Genomic DNA, 26230 nt, shown 5'->3' with positions numbered 1-26230 from the left:
CCTTCTCCTATTACACAGCCTCACTTCCCGCGTTCCCAGCCACCACTGCTAAGTGTCTGGACCTGTCCTACCTCATCTTTAATTCCTTCCTTTCTCTTGCTTTGCCTGGAATGAGTTAATGAGGATGTTGTAAAAGGAGTTAATTCTAAAAGAAGTTAATGAGGATATTCTATTTCTCCTTGGGTCTGCTGCTTCATTTCTATTTGGACTGCTGCTGCTAATTTCTATGAATTACACTACATCTCCTTGTGACTGTGGACAATTAGATTGGCCTGTGGCATGATTTTCAAGGGAGAATGGTCCCATCATAGTTCCTGATACCAGGAATGAGTCAGTCCTAAACGTCTCTTACGCCTTAGTAACTTTCCTGTGTCTTTTTTAACAACAATGATAATTAAAAATACATACCATTTATTGAATCACGGCCACATGCTGGGCAATATGACAATCAATAGTTGGAAAAGTGGGGACCAAAGTTGGGAGGAAAATGGTGGTTGGCATAGACATTTGGTTGCAGAGACAACGGTTGACTTTCTCCCAAGAGCTCATGGTGGAACTCACAAGAAAAGATGAAACCAGAGGACAGCCTACAACTCTCGGGAGAAGGAGAGCTACCGACAGATCCCGCAGGAATGTTAACATCTAAGTAAAGGAATAACCAGGAAGAGAAACCACACAAGGAAGTTGAAGTGATGGGAAGATGTCCCTGAGAGAGAGGAGCCTCAAGAAAAGGGTGGCATAAGCATTTTAAAGGATGTGGGAATGAAGATGGATAAGACTGATTCATACAAAAGGTCATTGCCTTTAGAAAGAGCCATTGCAGGGATTCAGAGCAGGATGTCAGAGAGTAGCTGGGAGTTGAGGGGCATCTGAAGACACAGTGGCCTGGACTTAATTCCCAAGTGGACTGTGACACTTTCCAGTTCCAGAATTTACTTGCGAACTGCTTCATCTGGTTGAAGTAAGTAAAATTCACATCAGCTTAGTAGGAATAAGGATTGTTCTTTGGGGCGCCTGGGTGGCTCAGTCAGTTAAGCATCTGCCTTCAGCTCAGGTCATGATCCCGGGGTTCTGGGATGAGCCCCACTGTGTTGGGCCCTCTGTTCAGTGGGGAGTCTGCTTCTCCCTCTCCCTCTGCTCCTCCCCTTCTCTCTGCTCATACTCCCTCTCCCTCTCCAATAAACAAATAAACAAAAATCTTAAAAAAAAAAAAAAAAGGATTCTTCATCAGACTTTGTTGTGTTATTAAAAATGTGGAAATTCCAAAGACTTGGAGTCAGAGGAACTAGGTTCGCATTCAAGGTAGCTTATTCACTGACTATGTATCTTGGGCAGGACATTTATCAGATCTGGCTTCTCTTATATAAAAAAATGGAGGTTATAGTGATAGCTCCCCAGTTGTAAGGTTCAGAAGAGATATATGTGAATAGGCTTTGAAAACTATAAAGAATTATGCCAGTGCAGAGTTTCATGCTAAAAATAATCATCATACCTATAAGCTAGTGCTCAGGAATTGTCCCAGTATTATGTTATATCTTGGTGAGTTGATTGGGATGTATGAGGTAAGATTATATTTGGCTGTAAGCAACAGAAGACTCAACTATAATAATTTAAGCATGTATGAGTTTATTTTTCTCACCTAACAAGAAGTCAGAGGAAAGCACACTCTGATGTCATCCGGGGTTTTAACTCCTTCTTTCTTCCTGTCCACCATCTTCAAGTGCGTGGCTTTTGTTCCCTAGGTTACAGGATGGCTGCTGTGTCTCCAGGCATCATATCCACATCCCAAAAGAGGAGAAATGGTTGAAGGGCATGCTATCTGAATTTGACCTTTCCGTAAAGAGTTCTTCTGGAAGCTGACTCTTGCCTTCCGCATGACAACCTCACTGGCCAGAGCTGGGTTTCTTAGTTATCTCTAGCTACCAGAGTCTGGGGCAGAGAGTATTGCAGACTTCTGGTTTCTTTAGTTGAGGAAGGCAAGGGAGAAGGGGCCTATCAATGGCTTTGGAAGCCAATTTTTAATGTCTACTATAGAGCAGAGCTCATCTTGCCAGTGGAGCCTTGATGTGAGGAAGGGGATGGAGGGAGGTGGCAGTGTGTATTATACTCCGGAGGGCAAACTGACAGTGACCAAAGAGCAGGGCTGTGGGCCCTCTGCGGCTTGGACCAGAACATTTTGGCTGTCCCCCATCAAGAGGCTCAGCCCCAAGACTTGGCTCCTTCTGGCAATCAGCCTTTACCAGCTCCTGCCAAAGGGGTAAACACATTCCAACTCCTTGAATCCCTGCTGCACTGTAACAGTGGTTAAGGCATCCCCCCACCTACCCCATCTGGGCTAATGGAAAGTTCACCAGAGTGGTGTTTTCTTAGTGATGCTTTGCGGTTATCCGTGCTCCTTCGCATTAACGAGGAGTCGAATACCTACACATTTCTGTTATCGAACTACACAAGCAATTTGCACAATCATGTGTATCACGTTTGTGTTTATCCTCCAGTCCTTGGGAAGCACGAAGGATAAAGCATTATAACTTGTTTTCTCCATTCTTGAAAGACAGTCCCTAAGCCAAGCCGTCTTTTAAAGCCCTGTTAGCTGGGTGGAGGGACCACTGGAACCTGGTCCTAAACACCTAGAAAACTCTGCAAGGGTCACCACCTAGTGTGGGCACCCTCTGCCTGCACACTCCTGGGATGGGGTGGTGGCGTACACAGATCACTACTCACCCTGAGGATGGTGCCAGTTATGGAGGACAGGGTTGCTCTTGACTGAGGTGACTTCCCGTGGGGGCAAGGAGATGGATCACAATCACATTCAAGGAAAAAAAAAAAAAAAAAAAGAATTAAAAGCGAGTTTTAAAAGTATGAATAAGAGCTATTGTAAATGGCTCAAAGTCTGTATATAAGCAGTGAAGTAAGATGAATTGACTGGCATTGAGTTGGAAAAGCCATACAGAGGCAGGGAGTGTGGAACGTAATTTAATAAAAATAAACTTTTTTTTTTTTTTTTGTACATACACGCTCCCAAAGAAGAAATGGAAAAGTTGTTAGGGTGTGGACCGGGGCTTCTAATTAGCTGTTGTGGTGTGCCTGATTTATCTGTGTCCTTGTGCTAGCGCCTTCCCTCCCTGGCCTTCTGGTCCCCCCGGCCCCCCGGGGGGGGCACTCGGGGGAATGAGAGGCATCCCCCTGGCACGTGCCCCCCGCAGCCGGCTCAGCCCAGGTCTTGTCACCCCTCCCCGGGCAGGGCAGGGCAGGGCGGGGGGTGGGGTGGGGGCGGAGGGGGCAGGAGGCCGCTGCCCAGGTCGCCACCCTCGCCTCCTTGACCTCCCCTGCTTCCCAGTCGGGGGAGCCCCCAGAAGGGAAGGCTCCCTGCAGAGGCTGGAAACAGCTCGGCTCATTGTCCGCCTCGCCCGGCCCCGCCCCGCCCCGCTCCCCTCCTTTCGGTCTGAAAGTGTGAAAATTACAAATCCCAAGGAGCTGCAATCAGAACTCTACCTAGGGAAGGTCCAGAGTGGCCCTGCCATAAATATCCCGCTCCGAGACGCCTGACGTCAGAGCGGGGCGGGCGGGCGGGGAGCGGCGGGAGCGGAGCCCGGGGCGCCCGGAGGAGGCTGCGCGGGCGGCGGCGGGAGCGGCGGGAGCGGCGGGAGCGGGCGGCGGGGCTGCGGGAGCGGCGGCCGCGCCGGGGCCTCGGAGTAAGTGCGCGGGGCGCGGGCGCGGGCGCGGGGCGCGGGGCCGGGGCGGGGCGGGGCGCGGAGCCCGCTGCCGGCACCTCCGCGCCTCTGTCCGCTCCGCTCGCTGCCCGGCCCGGCGCCGACCGGGGACCGCGGGGCGGCCGCTCCGCAGCCTGCCTGGTGTGTGGCTGCCGCGAGTCTGCAGGAGCCGCCGGGACGCACGGGGCTCCGGGGGCCCGGGTGCGGGTCTGTGCGCGTCCGGGTGTGATCTGCGTGGGTCTGGCTGTTTTGGCACATCTGGACACAGGAAATGTCTTTGGAAAACTTAGGGGAAAAACAATATTTTTGGGGGGGGTGGCTTTGAAATCTGATTCCTTGTTGTCACAAGTGGACTGAACCTAGCCGCCCCCCCCCCCCCCCACCAACTCCCTCCACCACTAACTACCACCAGACTGACAACGTTTTGGTGGTGGCTTTTCTCCCCCGGCTCGGCTCAGTCTTGTGCCTTCACTCGGACGATTTAACTCTTCCCCTGCCCCGGCTCCCACTTGCAAGCTTGGCCTCCGGCCAGCGGGCAGGGCACAGGGACAGGAGGTTCTTGCGCTCCGCCGGCCGCAGGGGGACCTTGGGCAGGGAAGGAGCATCCCGGAAAGAGGGGCCTGGCTCTGGGGGACCTTAGCACCTGCGGCAGCCGCCCAGCCTCCTGCTGTGGCCCTGACATCGCCAGGCAACGGGACTTTGGCTTAACTGAGGAAGGAAAGATCCAGTCTGGAGGCAGGTAATTGGAAGGAGGAGGAGGAGGAGGAGGAGGAGGAGGAGGAGGAGGAGGAGGAGGAGGAGGAGGAGGCGGCGGCGGCCGGGGCACCGCGAGGCCCTGTCCAGTCCTGCCCCGGGGACTGGGAGGGATGCGTCCGCCGCCTGTGCCCGCTGCGAGGGCCGGCCCGGGGCCCGGGAGCGCCGCGGTGCCCCAAACAAGATGCAGGGTCCTAACATAAAGAGACGGTCTGAACCGTGGGGTGGAGGAAGGGGGGTGGTGGGGGAGAGGGAGAGAGATTTTTATCAAAATTGAACACAGATTGCTGAGGTCTGGGCTTGATTTAACTCTTTTCTCTCTGCCTTGGCCACTTTTCCACAGCTCTGGGGTGGATTTGCCAAAGTTCCTGGGGAAGGTAGGAAGGAAAGTTATGCCTCTCCAGGAACCCGTCCCTGGAGGTTTTCCTTGAAAACTACATGGGAATGCAAGCAACTTACCATCTTTCAATAGCTGAGTTTTGCCTTTGCCCTTCTTCCGGGTTTGGTGTCAGTTTCTTGGATTTCTCTGAAAAGTGGGCTGTTGGAGGGAATGGACTTTCCCTAGGAATCGGCCAGGGATTGTGCTCTGGGACTAGGGGGCAGGGGGCGCTGGCTGTGTGGATCTGCTGGCCCTGGGGGCACCCAGGCACGGTGCTGGATGTCAGGAGCGGGGGCCCAAGACCCCAGGGACCACAGGGAGAGAGAGAGAGGGAGCCCTTTCCGCTTTGCCCTAGCTGGGTCTCTGCTTTTGTATTTTGCAATGGAGCCAACCTACAATGTTTGGGTGGGAGGAGGATTGCTGGACTCTCCCTGTGTCCTAGAAAAGTGAGGGAATGAAGGGACAGGGAGGAAATATGGGTATTAAAAAAAAACGGACCAACAGGAAGTTTGAGATTTGGGATGGATTTTAGAAATTATACAAATTGACCCCTTAGGGAAGTGCCGTAAGGGACTGAGCAGACAACAGTGTCAGAAAGACTCACTGCAGAAGTTATGTCTTCAATGTAAATGTTCTGAAGAGGAGGGAAAGCATCCCCAGGGCAGTGTAAACAAAGTGCGTGTAAACAGGGGTCCCTGGATACGGGGCAGGACGCACGTGCAGCCGCATGTTTATGCCTTCGTGACTGCGGGGATGGTCCTGGCCTCAGGCACGGAAGCACAAACAGCCCACTTCTCCTCTGTGCTGGGAGCTGGGCTGCCTCCCTTTTCTTCCTTTACAAAAAACAACTGTGCTATTATTGTCCGGCTGCCTGTTCCTTGCCTGCTCTGGCTCCTCACTCCCAAGTTTGCAGAGCTTTGCCTCCAGATCCCCAGGATGCTGAGTGAATACTCGTGCCCCCATCAGGACAGAAAGAGGAGAGAAACTTTTGCTGGGCCTTAGAACTCAGAAGAAAGTCAGGAGTTCAGGAAGCAGGAGTTGGAGAGGGCAGGACCCGTAAGAAGGCCTGCGAGTGTGTTTTCTTTTGGTGCGTGTGGGGGAGGTTGAAAGCCTACTGCTCTCTGTGGGAACATGTTTTCTCCCCAGTCTGCTTCCCCAACCCCCCTCTCCCACCCTCAGACTTTTCGAAACTAAACAGGTTAAACTCTGCCCCTCACGGAAGAGCCCCGATCCAGGGGTAAAAAAGAGGGCGAGCCTCCGTGCAGGTGGTCCGGAGGCTACAAAGATAATTGATGAGGCACAGGCTTGTTTCTGTCATTTTTGGTGGAGCCACTGGAAGGACCAATTTTGCATGTTCTCAATTCATTCCCACTATTTGCAAGTAGAAGGCTGGAGACTCAGGGACATGGGGGACCCAGAGGAGGCAGACTCTGAGAAATAGCCTTGTCTCAGCGCAGGACTCCTCAGGGAGAGCCGAGGGCTAGAACTGGGCTTGCAGCTCTTTCATCCTGTGGGGTTTCTCTGGAGGGTCAGTGGAGCTCTAACCTTTCCAGGTGGGCTCTGGAGATGCTTCACCAGCTTCAGACCCAGGTCAAGTTCCCAGGCCACTGACATTTGGCCTGATCTCATCGCCCCTTCGGTCAGCTCCAGCTTTGGGCCTGCTCTTAGGTCATCTCTGAGGTCTGAATACTTAGAGAAGATGCATCCTTGGGCTCTCCTGATGGTCCAAAGGGCAGATGGCACCTGGCAGGAAAAACAGCTTGGCTTTGATAGCATAGGAGTCTCCACAGCCAGAGCCTCTGTGTTTGGGGATCCTGTGTCCTTCAGCTCTGGATTTCAGATGCACCCTGGCATAATAGAGAGAGTGCAGACCCCAGAGCAGACTGCCCTGGGAGAGAATTAGGAACCTGGGGTGTATATCACTTATTCCTTCTGAGCTCCAGCTTCCTCGTGTGTAAAATGAGGATAATGACCTCACAAGGATATTACAAAACCGATATTTATGCACAAGGACCGAGAATGGAGCTAGTGATAATACAGCCTTAATGAAAGGAATAGCGTGATTTTATTTCTTCATTTTTCAGCCATCAGGACTCCATGATTTTTGGAAAGGACCTTTCCTCAAATCCGGCTACATGTTGTCCATTATTGAAGGCCAATTGTTGGCAGTCTAGGGCTCCAGTCACCCTTTTTTCCTCCCTCTAGAGAAGGTGACCAGTGGGGATGATCTGTGAGCATGCCTGGTCTGTTATCCTGAACAGTGAGAGGAGGTGGCAGGCAGGCTGGGCATCTGGCCCGGAAACCACTTCTGTGTTGGAGAACTCTCAGGAGGGAAGATGGCAGTGGAGCAGGTTGTATGGGTCTATTGCGGGTGAGACCAGAAGGTCAAGAATCAGGTGAGTCTCAAAGAACCAGCCTGAGGTCCGAGATTGGATAGGCAGCCACTCCTTCTCAGGGTGCTCGGGTCAGAGCAAGGGGAGACTCTGATGGGTTGTAAAGAACGTGAGCTTTCACTATCCACAGGTATCTCTGGTGGACATGGGGTGAGGAGGTGGCCCCCGATTGATACATTATCTCGGGGGGGTGGCTCCTCCAGCAGTCAGAAGGAGCATGAGATGCTGGAGAGAACAGCTGCAGGTTCTCCTGGCCCATCTCGGAGCTTCTAAGTTATCCGTCAGTTTGACATTTAAGATGTTGAAGATCGCATTTGTTTCTGTTTTGTTCAAGCTCTCTCTTTAACCATGGCCTGGGATGACTTTTCAGCTTTTAAGAGGCTCAGCCAGTGGCCAACTTCTCTTGAGATGGCCCAGATTGGGGGTCAGTGAATTCCTCACTCCTGGCAGTATCTAGTTCTCCAGCTCCCTTCTCACATTTTGTTTTGTTTTGTTTTGTTTTCTTGTTTCATTATGAGGCTATAAAACTGCACTGTCAAGATGCTGTGCAGAGAGGGAATGCCTTTTCTTTGGACTCATGTGTGTCATTCTGCCAGTAATGTGCAAGGCTCATCAGACTAAGGGTGTTAGCAGGTGTTGTGGGGTGCTTTCTGGGGCTCCCGTCCACAGGAAAAAAAAAAAAAAGCAAAGCAAAGCTCAAAAAGAACCCGGGAAAAATAAGCTTTAGGCAGTTTGGTATCTCTTTGAGTTCTGGCCAGAGAGGAGCTGGGTTATTTGTAAGATGCGTGGCAGTTCTCTGGAAGGAGGTTCAGAATCAAGTAGATCCAGGTTTGAGTTCTGGCACCACGAGGTCACAAGCTATTCATCCTTTCTGATCCTTTTTCATCTGTCAAATGAAAACAATGACTCTTCTTACTTCCCAGGCTTGTTCCGAAGACGAGACGAAATAATATATGGGGGAGGATCTAGCAAGTTGCCTAGTGCTTAGAAAAATGTTAGTGACTTTTCCCTCTCTGGTTCTAAGCTCAAGAAAGTACATGGTTTTGGACATTTATCCATGAGTCAAAGTAAATAAGCTACTTATTCAAGGCTTAACAGCAGTGCTCAAAGGTCAGCTAATCTCAGGCTGGAGATGGAGACCTTTAATACAAAAGTGGGGCAGCACACATCAGCGTTCCCCATGCCAAACAAATGGCAGCCCCATGTGATCCTCTATGGGAAGAAAGGGAAGGCCACCAACTCACTGACCCATGAACCCGGGCCATTAGTGAACTCTCCCTAGAGTGTGTTTTAGAAATCCCAAATGCAGTCTGGGTTCAAAGAATTGAAGTCAAAACTGGGGAGAGAAATCATTGAGGCAGTACCTAACATTAAAACCAAATAATAATGGCAGGATGACAATAGTACCTTACGATTGTGTAACAGTCTATGGTTTGAAAAGCATGTGGTCTCATTTCATCCTGAGAACAATGCTATGAGATTGGCATTGACCATATTTTAAACAGCTCAAACTCTGAGAGCTTTAAAGATTTACCCTATTTCATACGGTTGAGTGGAGTAAACAGGAGGGGAATAGCTCCCCAAGCCGTGGGGCACAACCCTGGCTGCACATTAGAATCACCTGGGAAGCTTATAAAAGTATCAAACCCTAGGCCCACCCCAGACCAATTAAATTAGAATCTCTGGGGAGTGGGGCCCAGGCATGGATAGTTTTGCATTGATAGTTCCCCACATGATCGAAAGTGCAAGTAAGAGCCTGAAGTCTAGGTGAAGAGTGAAGAGTACTAATGTTAAGATTCAGGGTGTCAGGCATGGGTTAAAAAAAAAAAGAAAAAAAACAGCTAACGCTAACACTTTGCCTGGATTTAAGCTTCAAGAGGGCGGGCGCTTGTGCAGTGTTCCCTGTAGCCCTATAACCTGGAGCCCTATAACTGGGTGGGTAAGGTAAGTCACTCAGTGAACATTGGCTGCATGAATGAATAAATGAATGAACCAAGTATTATAGCTTAGAAGCTAGCAATCTCAACAGCCAAATCCAGCCTGTCACCTTGTTTTATAAGTAAAGTTTTATTGCAACACAGTCATGACGTTTGTTGATATATTCTCTACGGCTGCTTTCACACTAGAAGGGCAAGAGTTAAGTGTTGTGACGGAGACTGTATGGCTCGCAGAGCTGAAAATATTTACTTTCTGGCCCTTTTAACAGAAACTAAGTTTGATGGCTTCTGCTCTAGGTTTCAGACAGGAACACAGGGTATATCTTGACCACGATAGCGTGGTGGTCAGGAAAATAGGTTCTAGAATCAGACAAACCTGTGCTTGAATCTTGCTCTCCCACTTGTAAGACCCTGCATATTATTTACCTCCCTGAGTCTCAGTTTTCTCACCTGAAAAAGTGGGATGATAAATAACACGCCCCTCACAGGATGGTTGAGAAGATTGCCAGCCCCTGCCCTAGAGGAAGAACTCAGCAAATGTTAGCCATTGCTAAAATGATCGTGGTTACTGGCAATTAACTAAGTCAAACGAACTAGATTAAAGTAAAAATCCAAATCCCGTATTATGGACAGAAATAAGGGATGTGGTGGGCAAAAAATAATCGGTTGGGGAGCTGGTGTGATGAAGAAAAACTAGTTTCTGAGGTAATGGGTATCCTTTCAAGACAACACAGGTCAGGCCCCCCGGCGTGTGAGTGAGGTGCTCCTGAATGTCTGACTGCTGTGTCGACCAGCAAGCCCCATCATTCCTCCCGGGTTAACTTAGGTTCCGTTGTACTCAATCTGGTCAGAAGCACATCCCACCTCTGTACCCTTGTTCCTAGTTCTGTCTGAGAGGCCTTTCCCCAGTCCTTGTCTTCCTGGTCCCCTTGTCCTGTCAGGCTTGCTCAGGTGTCTGCTTCTCTCTCAGATGCCCTCTGCCAGGCTTCCCCCAATCACTCCTGCCTCTTGACTCCCACAAACATGACACCCAGCTCTGTCGCAGCATCTAACACGTTGCATTAGTAGACAAGAACTGAGTCTCCTTCATGCCTTCTACATGACTGGAGCTCCTAAAAGTCAAATTGTATTATTGACTCCACCCCCTGGTAGCCAAACAATGTCAATTAGATCCTTAATTCAACTCAGTGATAATCTGAATTAACTCTTCAGGAATGAGTAGGGCTTACCCTGGTGCTAATGGGATTACAAGAGCAAATCTATAGCCAACCAGATGGAGAAGAACCACTCAGTTTATAGACTATGTGGACTCTTTGGGTCCTCATCCCTGTGCTCTCTGCTGGCTCCTGCCCTCTGGAACACCTCTCCCAAGGGGTAGCCAGGGACAGGGAAAGATGGAAGAAACATAAAACCAACCCTTTGGCTTCTTGTCCGCAGATGTGGTGAAAAGTTGGGTTTTGGCTTCTCTGGGCTTTGCATGTATATGCGCCAAAATAATTGGGAGTTGGCTTGGTACGGTCAGCTTTCGTTAGCATGGTAATAGGGAGAAGCATGGTCACAGATAATAGCAAACAGCAGATAATTCACAGCATCACCATTTGACTACAGAACGTGTTGCATAATTTTTATAGATTTTAGTGGCAGATTTATTTTGATGGCAGATACATATTGTGTGTGGAATAATATTCAGCTAAAGTTCTCTTCTGATGGTTAAGAAGAGGGCACAGAAAAATCTTGGCCTTTTGATCGATCCCCAGTGGACAATTCGGGGCTGCCTAATTGAGGTGAGAGGGGAAGAAGGAATGAAATAATACTTTTATATAGAACCCCACTCCGCACCTAGGACTACGCGGATAATTTTAAAATACATATTCTTTGATTTTTCCAAATTATGAATAATTCTTACTAGCTTAAACAAGTGAATCAGTATCATGCAGAAAAACAAAAAGGCAAGTGGAAAATGAATAACAGTACCTTCTTTCACACCTTGGTCATTAATGTTCATAGCCTAAAATTATAGCCATCTATCTTTTACTTTGTTCATACAAATATCTACCAGTGTGTACACAGCTATCGCGGGCTGTTGTCTGAATGTTTATTTTCCATGAAACTGAACCTAACCTTGCATATTACGGCATACTTTTCTTCCCCTTGAGCATCTGTCAGGTTACTCCTGCAATGCATCAAGCTCCTTTTTATTTTTTCTGATTTCTTTAGGCCGAGACACACACAGCTCTATATATTTGAGATCATGCCATTCTTGTAGGGATATTTATTTTTCCATCAGTCAGTTATTAAACATGGTTTCATCCTAGGTGATCACTGGTTTGGGTCCCTGCTTCTGACGTATCAAGTATCCATCACCCAGAAAAGCTGCATGCTGGCACTCAGGCTGAGTGATTGATGTACCTAGCCTGGTGACCCTCTGGGAAAGGACTACATGTTTTGTGTGGTCCTCCTTTGTCCCCTGGGGAATCTGTTGAGTATCAGACCCTATGGTTGCCCTACCCCCTCCTCATTAGATTAGCCTTCCCTGCTTGGTCCTCCTCCATCACTGTGCAGAATGCAGCAGGAAATATCAAAGACCTTTGCATTAGATGAGAACAACAGTCCCAATGGACGGTCTTCTTTCTGTAGAGAACAGATAAGGTTCTGCCCACCTGACTGGGTCCAGATCCCTGAGTAGCGGACAGATGCTGTGCCACCCTGACCCTCGTTCTGGACTGACCCCAGTGGCAGGCCAGCCCACTTTGGACCTGCCTCAGGCTGAAGAGAGTTGCCCTGCCCACCGTCAATCCTACCCACACTTCCCTCCTGGGTCACTTGCATCCAATGATTGGAGGCTTCAGCGATGAAGGCCTGGCCCCTATGTACCAATTTGGGGAGATTCTATAATTTCCTTTTTAAAGATTTTATTTATTTATTCATGAGACAGAGAGAGAGAGAGAGAGAGAGAGAGAGAGAGAAGCAGAGACACAGGCAGAGGGAGAAGCAGGCTCCATGCAGGGAGCCTGATGTGGGACTTGATCCCGAGTCTCCAGGATCATGCCATGGGCCAAAGGCAGACGCTCAACTGCTGAGCCACCCAGCAATCCTGTTTGGGGAGGTTTTTTTTTTTTTTTTTTTTTTTTTTTTCCAGTTTGGGGAGATTCTAAAGGGTCTCCTAGCTTCAGGGCTCCACTTGGAGTTGACTGAGCCTTTACTGAGGGTCTGGCAGCTACACTTCACCCTCTGCCCAGGGCTCCCTCCTGTCCGTTCCTCTGTCCTCTGGGTGGTTGATTACAAGAGCCCTTCCAAATAACACCCTGCTTGCTCCAGAAATTTTGACTCTTTCATATGAAATTGTTTGGGAGCAGCTCATTATTTTCTAGGTAATCATTGTCGGTTGTATTAGAATGTGAAAAAGTGCATTTTTTTCCTTGTGCTGTATTCTGTGTGTTTTCTAGGTGAGATCCAGCTGAGTTCCCTACAAATAGCGTTGTGTCATAACTGGACAGACTGAGCAAACGTTTTGATTTTTATTGTCAAACCTGTATTTGCCCCTGCAACCTGCCCCCTGCACCCCCGCCCTGCCCCCTGTGGGTAGAAGCACGACTGGATGGCTTTGTTGCCATCCTGTCTGGAGATGAGGGGCTGGACAAGTTGACCTTTGGGAATTTCTTTCCATCTTACCAGTGCTTCTGGAATGCAAAGTGGGGGTGCAGGCTCAGAGAACCCTGCCGGCTCACTGGGCGCTGCCTTCCTGCCTGCAGAGGTATTCACATTGTGCCTGCATGGATCTCTGGCAGCTCTGATTTGCTCTTTGGGGTATCTGCTTCGTTCTGCTTCGTCCCAAGCACAGGCAGCCTTTGGGGCTGTGTTGAACCCTCTGCCTCTCGGGTCACATACACTGATGGCCTGCCGGTGTGATGGATGCTGTGTGCAGACTCTGGGGCCTAGACTCACAGCTCAACGTCTGACCACATTCCTGGGGGGCCGCGTCAACCCTCTGTCACTTCCTCCCAGACACCACAGTCCCCAGCCTCAAGGTCCCAGGACCAGGCCACGAGGGAAGGGAGTGATTCCAGTCAGTGGGAAGATCAGTCAGTATTTCCACACTGCCCGAGGCGGCTTTGAAGTTAGCTTGAAGCAAATTCAGAGTTTCTGTGGACTTGGGGCAATGGAAAGGCCAAGCCATGTTAACCTTCCTTTTCTTTTTTCATCCCCGTCAATATATTTATCAGTCTGTCACCTGTCATGTGGCGTGGGGCTGGCAGCTGCCCAGTTAGGAACTGCCTTTCCAAGACACACGGTTGATGCTTTTCCATCACTGCTGCCCTGAGCAGGGGTCCTATTATCGATGCCTGCAGCTGTCTAAATGGAAGCTGGGGCTGACAGCGCTGAGACCCCAGATTTGTGAGTAGAAGGCTGTGGATCAGAGCACGGGCCCTGGGTTCCGATTCAGGTGCCAGTTCTTGCTAGCTTTGTGGCCGTGCATGAGATACTTCGCCTCTCTGTGCCTTAGTTTCCTTATCGGTAAAATGGGTTGTGATGAAGATGAAGTCCGTGCATGATTTGGTAAAAGGGGAAAAAGAAAAAAGAACTACTTGAAACCATGGCTGACACGGAGAACACTGAAATGTTACTGGTGATGATGATGGAGAACAGAGACCCAGTCTCATTAGCTCTGTTTGCCCAGCATCCTGCATAGTGTCTGGCACAGGGCTAAGAGGGCAGCGCACATTTATTCAATAAAATACCCTATTGCCTTTTGCTAAGTGTCTACTGCCTACGTCGTCTGATCAACTCTCTACCTCAAAAAGAAATATATTTTGCATTTTAAAGTTTTTAACTTTTTCTTGAAGTTCAAGATGATTCAGAAAAACACAGTTTGTCAGTATATAGCTCAGTGGATTTTCACCCACAAAACACACTTGTATAGCCAGATCCAAATCAAGAAACCGAATATTCTAAAGCCCCCTCCTCCACTGTCTTCATGCTGAGAAGCCTCACATGCCCCCTTCTGGCTAATACCCTTCCATAATCCTGACTTCCAACACTGTGGATTAGTTTTGCCTATTCTTGCATGTGCTATAAATGGATCATACAGTGTGTACTCATTTTTGTCTGGTTTCTTTTGCTCAGCATAGTGTTGTGGCATAGAACATTCGTTCTCATTGTGTAGTATTCCGTTATGTGACTGCAACACACTCTATGCATCCACCCTTCTGTTGATGGACGTATTTTTGGTTTCTAAGTCTGAGGCTATTGTGAACAGTGTTGCTATGAGCATTTGTGCACTTGTCCTTGGGTGAACCTATGAATGCATTCCTGTTGGTATGTCCCAGGAGTGGAAATGCTGGATCCTAGGAAATGTGTGTGGTCAGCTTCAGGAGGTACCATCCCTTTAATTAAGTGGTCATGCCATCTTTTCCATTTTCTGTAAAGATGAAGAAACAGCTCCCACTTGGTAGGGCAGGTGCTTGAGGCCCATGATATCCTGGGGTTCCTGAGATGTTCATATCCTCTATGCCCTTTACACCTGAGAGCTCGTGTGTTCCAGAAAGCCTGCTGTGAGTAGGTGTGTCCTGTAGACCAGGCACTGTGCTGGGTGTTTTCACTTATTCTTCTTCCCACAAAGTCCCATGTGATGAGATGAGTGTCCTTACCCCCTCTTATAGATGAGGTAATTGAGGCTTGGAGGGGTTGAATGGCTTGTCTAAGATCACACAGCAAGAAACTTTCAGAGTTAGGATAGAAGACAGATGTACTTGAACCTAAAGCTTGTGCATTTGGGGATCTGATGGTGAATGGTTTTGGCTTCAGTGCTAACACTGAATGGAAACACAGACACCAATGTGGGGGCTGTCCCCCTTGAGCCTGTGCCAGTTGTGGGATGGTGACTGTGAGGAGAAGCTCTGTAAAAAGGAGCAGGAAGGAGGCAACTCAACGACCTTGAGAAGCCGAATTGTTTTCCTGCCCAGGGGCTGTTGGAAAAGGTCATAAATTTCCTGGAAGGCAAGGACGACCATGTAATTTACTGTCTAAACCAGGACTCTTTCAAGACTGAAAGGGTCACTGGATGGGGCACTGGGGAAGCAGCAGTCCATTGGCGCTGTCCCTGGTAAACTGGGACATATGCTCACCCTCTGGGAGGCTGAAAGGGCTTTGCTCTCCTGGTCAGCGGGGCCTACAGGTTCTTTTTTAACTCTTTCTGAATGCCGTCTGTCTCGAGTTTGCCCTGCATGATATACTTGTAGTCTCCTGTTTATGCTAAAGCAGGGTCTGGCTTTCTTCTTCCCCTCTGCACACCATTCCTTGCTCAGAGGAGGCTCTGACCAGGTGAGCTTCCTTTGACAGATCTAGCTACTATTGAGATGCATACGCTAACAGACTAGAAGCTCCTAGAAGGCTAGGGCTGTGTGTTAGTCACTGTGGTATTTGCGGCCCTAGCTGGGTGACAGGCACAGAGCTAGCACCCAAGGAATCCTTATTGACTCTATATATGGTTCATCCATGTGCTCATTCATTCACAGTTCCCAGAAAAAGAGCTGTGTTTTGACTGATTTCCTCTTTTTGATCTGACTCTTATTCCACTGGTCCAGAAAGAGAAGAGAGTTGTGTGTGCAGGTGTGTGTATGCTCGAAGGACAAAGAATAAAAGGGACCAACTTAATGAGTAGCAAAAGATGTATCTTGGGATTCAAAGTCAGGATCTAGTTTTGAATATCAGTATCTACTAACTAGCCAAGCTTCCTTAGATAAGGGATTTGGCAATTTGGCATATCTGAGCCTGGAATTTTTGTCATGTGTCAGATGGGAATTGGGTAAGACCTTTGGCATAGGAGCAAACTGAGTCCATGATGTAGAGTATATGAAAAGCATAAAGTGCTGCGTAGTTATCAGTGGTGGTGGTTCAAGGATGATCTGAGAGGTACTGGTGTAAGGCGCTATGTGCTGGGTGGGGGAAGATGTGAGCCACATTCATTCCACCTCCGGGGCCTCCATTGCTTCCAGTGAGGCGGTTGGTGTGTATATGGCAAGCCCACGTGACTGGGAGGTTTCATTAATAAATAAGGGAGTGCTCAGCAAATTCTTCAGGGCCCTGGGGATTTGATGTGGGTGTCAGAGATAAGGATCCAAGGATAACTAATTTCTCATTAAGTGCACAGCTGTGTTTTTACTAGAACAACAATGAGAAGCATTTGAAGTGCTTATATATGTCTAGCTAGCAGTAGCTTTGGTGTAGCTCCGTGGCTTCTAGTGCAGATTCTAGGGTCAAACTGCTAGCATCCAACTTTAAATCCCACCACTTTTAGAACTGTAGCCTCCCTGAGATTCAGTTGCCTCAACTGTAAAAGGGGAGCAGTAATAGTACCTACCTCCAGAGGAGGACAAAATTAATACTTGTAAAGTACTGAAAATTGTGCCTGGGACATGGCATGTGCTCTGTAAATCTTTATTAGTATTGTTTGCCAAATAATTAGCTTCCCATCAGAATACTAGGGACTATGTGGTACTGATGGAATATATAGAGGAGGCAAGATTGTTTTGAGGTGGGAGAAGTCAGGGAAGGGTTCATGGAGAAGAAGTATCCCAAGGTATTTTCTAGAGTTCTGTGCCCTGAGCAAGAGGGCTTATTTCCATGATTACTCTGCTCTTAGGCTTGGAAAAGAAGACTTAGTATGGAAAAAATGCCTTCCCTTAAGGAATAAATAGAACGTCTCCTGGAACTTTGAAGTTGAATAAGATATGGTCCCTGCCCTCATGCATTTCCAAACTAGTTCATCCATCCTTGTGCCAGGGACAGGAGGTATTAAGATGAGTCCTCAAAATACTAACAGTGTTGTCAAGGAAAGATGTAGAAGTGAAGAATGCTATTCCATGACATCAATGCTATGAGCAGGAGGCATTAAAAGTGAAGAAATTTTAGATTCCATTTAAGAGTGTTTGGGAATGTAAGGAAGTTGTTAAATCTCCTTTTGGGCTTCTGTTATTAGAGGAGCAATTTTATGTGTTGGAGTGGTGGTGCTTCCTACAGCAGGAAGATGGACCGATGGTTCCTATGGTTCCTTCGGTCCATTCATGGTGTCCACCTAGGTGTGTTTTACAGAGGCGAAGGGCACCGTGAAAACATTCTGACCTTTTCCTGGACAAGGTTGACAAGGTCTAAAAGGATGTATTTCTAGCATTGCCCAGGGATTGTTGGAATTCCTGCTTCATGTGTTTCATCTCTGAAGTTAGGGCTCATTTGAAAAATCTCTGTCTCAAAGCCAGTATGCAAAGGGAAGTCTTCCCTTTACCTGTATCCACTGCTTTTCTTTCCTCTCTGAGTTTGATGAGGAAGTGATGAAATACCCAACTTATTCAAACTTTTACAAATTAAAAGAAAAATTCTTTTGGTTTTTCAGAGCATGCAGATGTAGTTCTAACAGTGAAATGGTGCTATACATTAGTAAGCATAGGAAAAGATACTCAACCTTCCTTAGAGTCAAGGAAATGCCATACATGGAAACCACAGGGAGACATAATTTCACACTCATCAAATTGGCCCTCAAAATTCTACTCTCCATATTGGATGTAGAGCCAACAATGACTCCCATTCACTAATGGTGGTGGTTAAATTGGTATGCACACTTTGAGAGCAGTTTGTTACCATCTAGTAAAACTGAAGATGCACTTACCCTATGATCCAGCAGTTTCATTCCTAGGTAAATCTAGAGGAAGTCCAATACCTCTGAAAAGGAGCTATGTTCAGGAATATTTGTTATAACATGGCTTCTAAGAGTTAGAAAGCTTCTCTGATTTCTGTTACCTAGAAGACCAGTTAAATAACTTGATATGTGCATACAATGGAATGCTATGGATTATAGTGAAAAAAAAATGAACAGACTGTGCTAGTGAGGTATAATAATATTAAGTGGATAATACTGTTGAGTGGAAAAGCAAATTGTAGAAGGATGTCATTAACAATGAATTCAAGCTCATACCAAATAATATTCTTTTATTTACAAATATTTACAGGCATAACTAAAAGTATGAAAACATGTTTGGAATAACCAGTAAATTCAGAAAAGTGGCTTCCTCTAGGAAAGGCAGGCAGGAAGACCAGGGAGGGGTATGAAGGGGCTCCATTTATACCTGTAAGATTTTCTTTTTTAAAAAAGTGAAGACAGAGAGAGAGAGAGAGAGAGAGAGAGAGACAGAGCCAGAGGAAGAAGCAGGTGCCTCTCAGAGCAGGTAGCCTGATGGGAGACTCCGTCCCAGGACCCTGAGATCATGACCTGAGCCAAAGGCAGATGCTTAACCAACTGAGCCACTCAGGCGCCTCAAGATTTTATTTTTTAAACTGAGTGATGGTTACACAAATGTTTATTACTGCCTATATTTTTAGATAGCTAAAATATTTTTTGCTTGAAAAAAAGATCATTTTTAAAAATGGGCACAAATCCCTAATCTGTCTCCTCTACCTGTTGGCAGATAGGCATGCTGAAAACTGAACATGAAGGCACTTCCCCTTTGCTCCAACTTCTTCTGGGAAATTTTAGGTAGATATGATCATCTTCATCAACTGAGCTGCTCTCCATACATCCACATTAGGCCTTGTGGTAATCCCTGTTGTTGAGCTAAAAATCATGACCCATTTTGTTCTGATATGTGGCTTTGTTGGGATCATATTTTGACATGTTAGTAAAATGCAAAATAGGGTCATACTAATAGAAACCAAACACCAACTCTCCGGCTCATTTTCCATATAGCAGATTGCTGGAGCCTTCTCCCATCCCACCCCTTCCTTGGGAGTTACTGGGATTTCTTGCATGTGTTGGCAAGGGGCCACAAACATCATCCTGACATCCTTTTGATAAGGACATGGGACCAACGATCTCAAGTATTTCTCATTGCCCCAGGGTGAAAGACTCTCTCTCTCTCACCATAACTGCCTGGTTTCAATGAAGTTTGCCATCCTTCTGACTTTCATTAATACAGCCACTTCTCTGTTCCTCTTGCAAACATCCTGCCCCAAAGTGGGAAAGTGTGTACCGCCAGGAATTCCTTCACTTTCTTTTGCTTGACAATGAAGCCATGCTGGCTTCTTCTCTGGGTGCTTATTGAAATCCAGTTGATTCAGCTCTTTTATGTGCCTTACTCTTTGTTACAGCCCCCTGTCCCTTGGAATCTGGTCAGAGCCCAATCCAAGTGACACAAACTGTGTTGTCTTTGAGTACCCTGTCCTCTATTATGCAGCCTCTGTCCTTGACCAAGCTCATGAACCTCAGTGCTCTATTCTGCAACAGGGAGCCCGTCATCTGGCTGGTATGGTGCTTGCACTGGAGCCTAAAGCTGGGGGTGGCTTTTCTCTCCGCCTCCTGTTTATTTATACATCATATAATTCAATTTAATTAAAAGGAAGAAAATCACACAAAATTGGGACTCTTTGGAGCAAATCCTGGGTAGATAGTTGCTCTGAGAATGGACATTGTAGTCTATACCAGTCAGGCTCTGGGCAGGAAATAGTTGGCACTCCAAAAGGGTTTAATTGACACCAATGTAATGAGAGGACTATTTGCAAAGAGATAAGGTCCTATACGAGATGTGAACACCCAGGGATAAACAGCAGCAGGGAGTGTTAACACTCCTATACCTGAAGGGGCGAGGGGAAGAAATGTGTTATCAGAGTCCTATACCAGCTGAAGCTGAGGAGTTAGGGCCTCTTGGCCAGAGCTGTGGCCCTAGAGGAGGATCACCACTGCCAGACCCATGGCTTAGTGGAGACGGAATGGGTGAACAAACACTTGATGTCTCTCTCCTTCCACCCTCCAGTCTCCTGCTGTTGCTGCCCACTGGTTGAATCCCACTGAGCACCAGGAACCCAGGAATCTGGATAATGCCTTCTAGAGAGGTGAGCCCCCTGGGCAAGAGCATAGTAGAGAATGGCAGGGAATGGAAGTAGAGGGGCAGGCCAAGGATAGTTAGAGCCTTGGATATTTCTGTGTGCATTCATTGTGTAACTAGAGAACAGACATGATGGGAAGTCCCCTTTGACTTAAGCTAGAACTGCTTTTGGGCAATTTGGGCTGTTTTGGTACTGATTGACTCCAGGAGGCTGACTTGGGTAAGTCAGGAAGGGGGTCTGGGCTGGAAGGAATGGATATTTATGGCTATGGGTCAGGTACTTTGTGCTGTGAAAAGGATGATGTTTTGAATTGAGACTTGGGGATTGGCTATCTATCATGTTCTAAATGCTCTGTAGTCCAGAGAATGGAGGATGTGTCTACCTTGAGCTGATTGAGCCCGGTGGTCTCAGGTGGCAGACTGAGGACTTGAGACCTGGTCTGAGCCCAGTCCATGTGACACATATGATGCTGGTCTTGAGCACCCTGATGGATAAGCATGTGAAGCTGAGGATGTACTGAGCTGGAGCTAGCCATTCCAGCATTTGCCTCCTAGCTCCACCTCCATCACTCTATTTACCCTCGAAGGCTCCCTAGAGCACACCTTAGTTCCTGTGAAGTCGGATGAATGTCAGAGAGGCAGCCTCTACTGAGTGGCCCTGCACCGTAGACGCATGGTCTCTAAGTATTGTGGCAAAGTGCAGAGAAAGGAGAAAAGAACATACCTGAACTCATGGCTGTACAGGGCCTGCCCTTGACAATTCCTAGTCCGGTCTATGAATCACGATGTACAGACCCAATTCATAGGGACACCTGCAAAGCAGTGTATCAAGTGAAATTTCACAATATACAAACAATGGGTACTTGAAAATGGAAAGTGGAGGAATGGAACCATTGAAGTTGGTGGGCTTTGGGACAGAGCGTCCCTGTTCTGTTAGGCAGTTGCTGAGTGGCCCCTGAGTGGCATCTCTCAATAGGCCTTAGATTTTTCATCTGCAAAGTAGGCAAACTAAAGGTCTTTTTCTTTTTTAGGCAATTGTGAGGATTGCATGGGAGCAGCCATGCGAAGCACAGCACCTCACATGTAACAAATGCTCAATAAATGTTGGCTGTATCAACATCATTTATTATGATGATGATTATTCCTGGGGGCAAGTGCCAATCACTGCTTGGGAAGAGGAATAATTCCTCCAAAATTCTGAAAGACTTGGGCCCTCCTTGGGTCTTTTAATTTATCTAGTTCATTGCCTATTTCCAACCAGCTTCATAGGACTCAGTTCTTTGCACACTTAGGTCCATGGAGGGTAAACACTAAGGCTGTTGTGGGTCTGGCCATCTGCTCAGTCTCCTCTGGGTGGGAAATCATGAAATGTTCAGGAGGAAGAAAATCAAAAGAGGTCATCTAGTCTAGCATTTCCCAGACTGCATTTGATAAAACACCAGGTTCTCACAATGGCCCTAGGAGGAAAAGTTCTGGGATTAAAGAAATGCACATAGCACCCTTTCTTCTCTCTTGCCCTCACCAGCACAGAGCCATGCATTTAAAGAATCACTGCAGCAAGCAATGGGTTTCATGTTGTATAAATTAGCATTCTCTCAATTTATTTATTTGAAGAAGGCTTTTTCCATGAGGTGCCCCGCAGAACTAGTGTTTTGAGGCATATATCCATTAGAATTTGTACTCAGCTACATGGTGTGGAAAGCTGACTTGAGTGGCTCTGTCAACTAGGGGGTCATTATTTTTCTTATACAAGCCCATCAGACATAGTTCAGGGGTGGCAGAGTGGCACCACAGTGCTGTCATACACCCAGGTTCCTCTATTTCTCTACATTAGCCTTCTTTAGAATGAGACAAAGCTCTCTTTTGGCCCATTGCCTCGTGATTACAAGATGGCTGCATCACCTCTAGCTTCACATCTGCATTCCAGGCCGAAAAAAAGAGAAAGATAAAGTACAAAAAGTGCATGCCAGCTAATTCTGTTCTTTTCAACAAGCTTTTCTGAAAGCTCCCTCCAAAAACTGGCCAAAACTGTGTTAAGGAGTGACTTCAAACTGCAATGGAACCTAGTGGGGAGCTGAACAATTTTTAATTGGTCATGTTGCTACCTCAAACAAAAGCAGGGACCTGTTAGTATGGGAGAAGGCAAGAAGAGATATTGGGGGGGTATTTCGCATCGTGTGCTGTGTTGGTCACACCTTTGCTTCTCTTCAGCAGGATGATTCTAAAAGCATCCCATGCAAAAGAAAATAAAACCAAACAAACCAATGAACTTTTGTAATCAATAGAAAATATAATTCTAAGCAGCAAGGCCCTTGGGCTCACAGACCCTATATAGAAGATGCTGTTGGTGTCCTGTATAGGTCTCCAGCTGCTCTGGGTGCTCCAGCTAATGGCTTGCTCCTGTGCAGATTGACCTTAGCTTCTTAAATCCTTTCATGCAGAGGTGGCTGGAGCTGCATCTTGCTTGCCCTGCCCTTCCTCTGAATTCTGTGGCTAATGACTAACAGGTACGAAAACCCCCCTCCCTTACCCCAAGGTGAGGGGCAATGTGGCAGTGCAGTTCCCTCCAGGCCTCTCCACAGGACTGAGCTGAAGCTAGATCTCTCCAAAAAAACCACATTCTTGACAGATCATTCCTCTGCCCTCTTCTCTTTTCCTCGTTCCCTTCCTGGTTTCTCCCAAGGGCACAGCCTCGATATATAACATACAAATATCTGTCTCAGACTCTGCTTCTAGGGAAGCCAGCACAAGGTATCCTGGGTCAAGCAAGGTGCTTTTTGCTTCCTTCTAAAGGGTTCCATCTAAAACCTTTTTCCCTCAGTCCTGTTTGTGGCCATTGATTGGCTTTGACTTGGCCTGGGTGTTGTGGGGACAGCTCGGTGTTCTACTCTGGTGCTGGCCGTTGGATAACTTCCTTCTAAGTCCTATCAGATGTATTTGGGGAGGCCTCAGAGCAAGACACGTAGCAAGGGGAGTCTAGGACTCCATCTTCTCAAGACAGATAGTCATAGAAACACTGATTTACATGAACTGTCGTGTGTGTGTGTGTGTGTATGTGTGTGTGTGTGATTTTCCATCTTGTGGCAATGGCAGCTGGGTATTTATAGCTGGATCTACGGGGCCATTCTCACGTGGCTAAAGAAAATTAAAACCTCATGTGGATTTTGTTTTGTTTTCCCCCTCTGCCTTTGCCATTGCAAACTCTCCAGTTCTTAAACCCTTGTTGTTGTAACCAGAGCTGCACTGAGCATCGCTAAGATTGCGAGGTTATGTAAATTTACTATTTCAGGCAAAAGTGCCTGCTCCCCATCAGTCAGGCCACAGGGTCTGAGAAGGGGGGCGACTTTTGGGGAGAACTTGTGACATTAAGTGGCAGCCCTGCCTATCACCACTCTCTCTAGAAAGTCTCCCCAGATTAACCCTGTGGAATGTGGATTCCTTAGATCACCTCATGATCCCTCTGCATATATGAGTTCCTTTGAAAGAAAATTATTTTCTTTCCCCCTTGTTTTTCTGTATCCTTAAGTCTTTTATGTCTGTGTTTTGCCTTCTCAGTTAGACTGAGAACACCCTGGGGGCCTGGTCTGTTTGCCCAGGTTACTGGAGCTCTTGGCAGGGGGTGTGTGGGGAGGTGGAAGGTGGGGGTAGGGGGTAGCAGGAGCTCGGCTGCTGCATTCTTCTAGATGCTTTAAGAGCTCATGGGGTCCCCTGGACTGCAAGGTTGGGGTGGTTTGCCCAATCTTCCCTGAGAGGCCAGTATGCATCCTGACCCAGGAGCCCCATGGGCCCTCTATCATTTCATTCTGGTGATCTGGAACCCACACATTCGCGCTTTGGCTGGGTGGTAGGGTGGCATGACCCAACCCTTGAAAGCTCCCAAGGAGCATGTGAAGGAGGGAACTGAGGCTTACCAGCCATCAACTTAGGGAGTTAGGCCTTCTCACTGCCTGGTTGTCCCCAGGGCTGTCAGAGCTCCTGCAGCCGGCCCACTACACAGAGAGCTTTATGAACGTCTGCTCCTCAAACTCGGCAAACCGTACCTACCATCCTGAAGGCCTGCAATGTTCCAGGCACAGGGCTCCACCCCTGTACCTTTCAGCACATCCTGTCCTGTGGTAGAACTGCAAACTGTTATCCCATTTTACAGAAGAGAAACCCAAGGTTCCGAGCATGCAGGTGCCTTGCCTGAAATCACGTGGCGAGTTAGAGGCGCAGAGGGTATTCCAGGTAAGGCAGGCCTGACTGTAAGATGCAAGCTCTCTATACTGCACACTGTGACACGTCACAACTGCCTCCCTTTGTGATGAACCAAACAGCCAACTACCTGACTTCCACCGTGTTCTAATTCTTGAGCCTGCGTCAGCCTTCTAGTCACAGAGTGGAAGGTGACTTCGGATTTGGGAGTCAGTGGGTAGCTTCTGGAGTGGCTGTAACTTGGACTCTGTGATCCTGCTTCCCAGTCTTGTGTCCTCCTCTCTGCTGTGGACACACCCACAGCCCCTCTCCCTGCCTCCCTTCTTCCCCCATGCTTGTAAGTTCTAGAGGGTTTCCAAACCTAGGGTAAAGCCAGCAATTCATTAGTCTTTGTCCAGATTCCAAGAATCCCAGATATACAAGAATTCCTCATTGAGAAGTCTAGCATTCTTGGGGAAAGTGTGTGTCACCAAGAGAGAGCAAGACTCCTCACATTGAGAAACAGGATCCTAGTCCAGTCCGGGAAAATAAGTTTGGATTTCAGAGTCAGATAGAAGTGGATTGGCTCTGACACCCCTCCTTCCCTGCTGCCCAACCCCTCATAAACCACAATGGGGAATTTGCCTTCCCAGTTCATTTGAGGGCGCTAACCGGATGACATTTTCCTCCAGATACTGAAGGAATGCAGAGGCAGATTGGGGTGCGTGAGTGTGTGTGTGCACGTGCGCATGCAAGTATGTATGTATGCATGTGTGTGCATTTGTATACACAGTTCTCACCTGCAGGTCTCCTTTGTTGTTCCTCTAGGCATGAACCACTCGCTTTGTGAAGAACCATCTAGTGAGCTTGTTGGGGCTGGGAGTGGATCCCAGGATAGGAAATGGCAGGTAGTGAGCCTGCTGTTCTTCCACAGGGGGACCATCTCCTCCCATTTTGGGGTAGCTCTGTCTACCAGAGGATCCCAGGCCAATGCATAGGAAGTCTGCTCAAGAACATTCAAGAAGGAAACTTCTCATGACTACACATGCAGATTCACAGGCTAGAAACCACAGATGAGAGCCAGAGGCAGCATGGGAGCAAAGTAGGCAGAGTGGCTGTGGACTGGGTTATGATTAAGGAAAGCTCTGGAAGGACATGAAGGTAAATAAACCAAATAACTTTCCCTCCTTGATTATAGAAGAAATGCAGGCTCATTATAGAATGTGTAGAAAATACATAGGGACATAGGTGACATAGGTCACCAGCAGAGCAGCCCAGAAGTAAAGAACACGGACTCTGGAGCTAGACCACTTACATCTAAATTCTGTCTCTACTGATCACCCATTGTGTGTCCCTGAGGGAGCGACTTAAATCCACACACCCCCTCCCCTCAGCTCCCACCTCAGACTTCTTATCCCCACAGGGGAGCCGTGAGCATCCAGTGAGACCCTATGCCATGTACTCGCATACTGCCTGGCACCTGGTAGGCCTGAAGGACACGGTCACTAGACCAACTGTGTTCACATCACAGCAGTTCAAATGATTTGAAATTGGATATTGGACAGCTTTGTTCGAAAAGAGGTTGATTGCTTAGCCAGAGGTCCTCTTGTTTGGCTTTGCTTCTGTCCTCCCTCTTGGTGCTCACCGAAGCTTACCCACTCTGTTTATGCTGCTGACTCGATTCCCCAGCTCTGCTCCGAAACTTTGCTCCTCATCTCACTTTGCAGAACTCAGGACAACTTCTCAGTGATGGACCTGGTCCTCTCATTCTTGTGCTGCCTTCCTCCCTCATCAAAGAGGAGGGAGAGCAATGACATTTATTTCCCAATGGGAACTGTGCTACCTCTTAGAATGCTTCAGTGGAACATCAGTTTTGGTGTCTGTGTATGGATATGAATATTTATATGGATATGAATATGTATATCTTTTTTTCCCCCATTGGAGCATTTCATTCCACAGCATTTCTTCCTGCTCTTTGTTCTAAATCTTCACACCCTAATAACTAGGGATTTAG

At 47.6% G+C, this 26230-nt stretch overlaps 1 protein-coding gene and 1 long non-coding RNA gene across 6 annotated transcripts in view; one reads left to right on the top strand and one right to left on the bottom strand.

Moving 5' to 3' along the window:
* Nucleotides 1-1609: 1609 nt before the first annotated feature.
* LOC144317566 (uncharacterized) lies at nucleotides 1610-5272 on the bottom strand. Its single transcript, XR_013383575.1, has 2 exons — nucleotides 4923-5272; nucleotides 1610-2772 (listed from the first exon to the last, which is right to left on the bottom strand). It is a non-coding gene; the product is annotated as an uncharacterized LOC144317566 (long non-coding RNA).
* The window catches only part of DAAM2 (dishevelled associated activator of morphogenesis 2), a 115618-nt gene continuing 93004 nt past the window's right edge, over nucleotides 3617-26230 (top strand). Inside the window, exons 1-2 of one of the 5 annotated variants that reach the window (XM_077904131.1) lie at nucleotides 3644-3692; nucleotides 19972-20050. The gene's annotated coding sequence lies outside the window, so the exon portion shown is untranslated. Of the gene's footprint in view, nucleotides 3693-4117; nucleotides 4450-19971; nucleotides 20051-26230 lie in introns of those variants that run through there. The other 4 variants (XM_077904134.1, XM_077904130.1, XM_077904132.1 and 1 more) reach the window with 4 other exon arrangements.

The sequence above is a fragment of the Canis aureus genome, chromosome 7 (assembly GCF_053574225.1).
Source record: "Canis aureus isolate CA01 chromosome 7, VMU_Caureus_v.1.0, whole genome shotgun sequence".
NCBI lineage: Eukaryota > Metazoa > Chordata > Mammalia > Carnivora > Canidae > Canis > Canis aureus.
The sequence above is the reverse complement of the archived record's forward strand: the minus strand, read 5'-3'. Positions and strand labels throughout refer to the sequence as shown.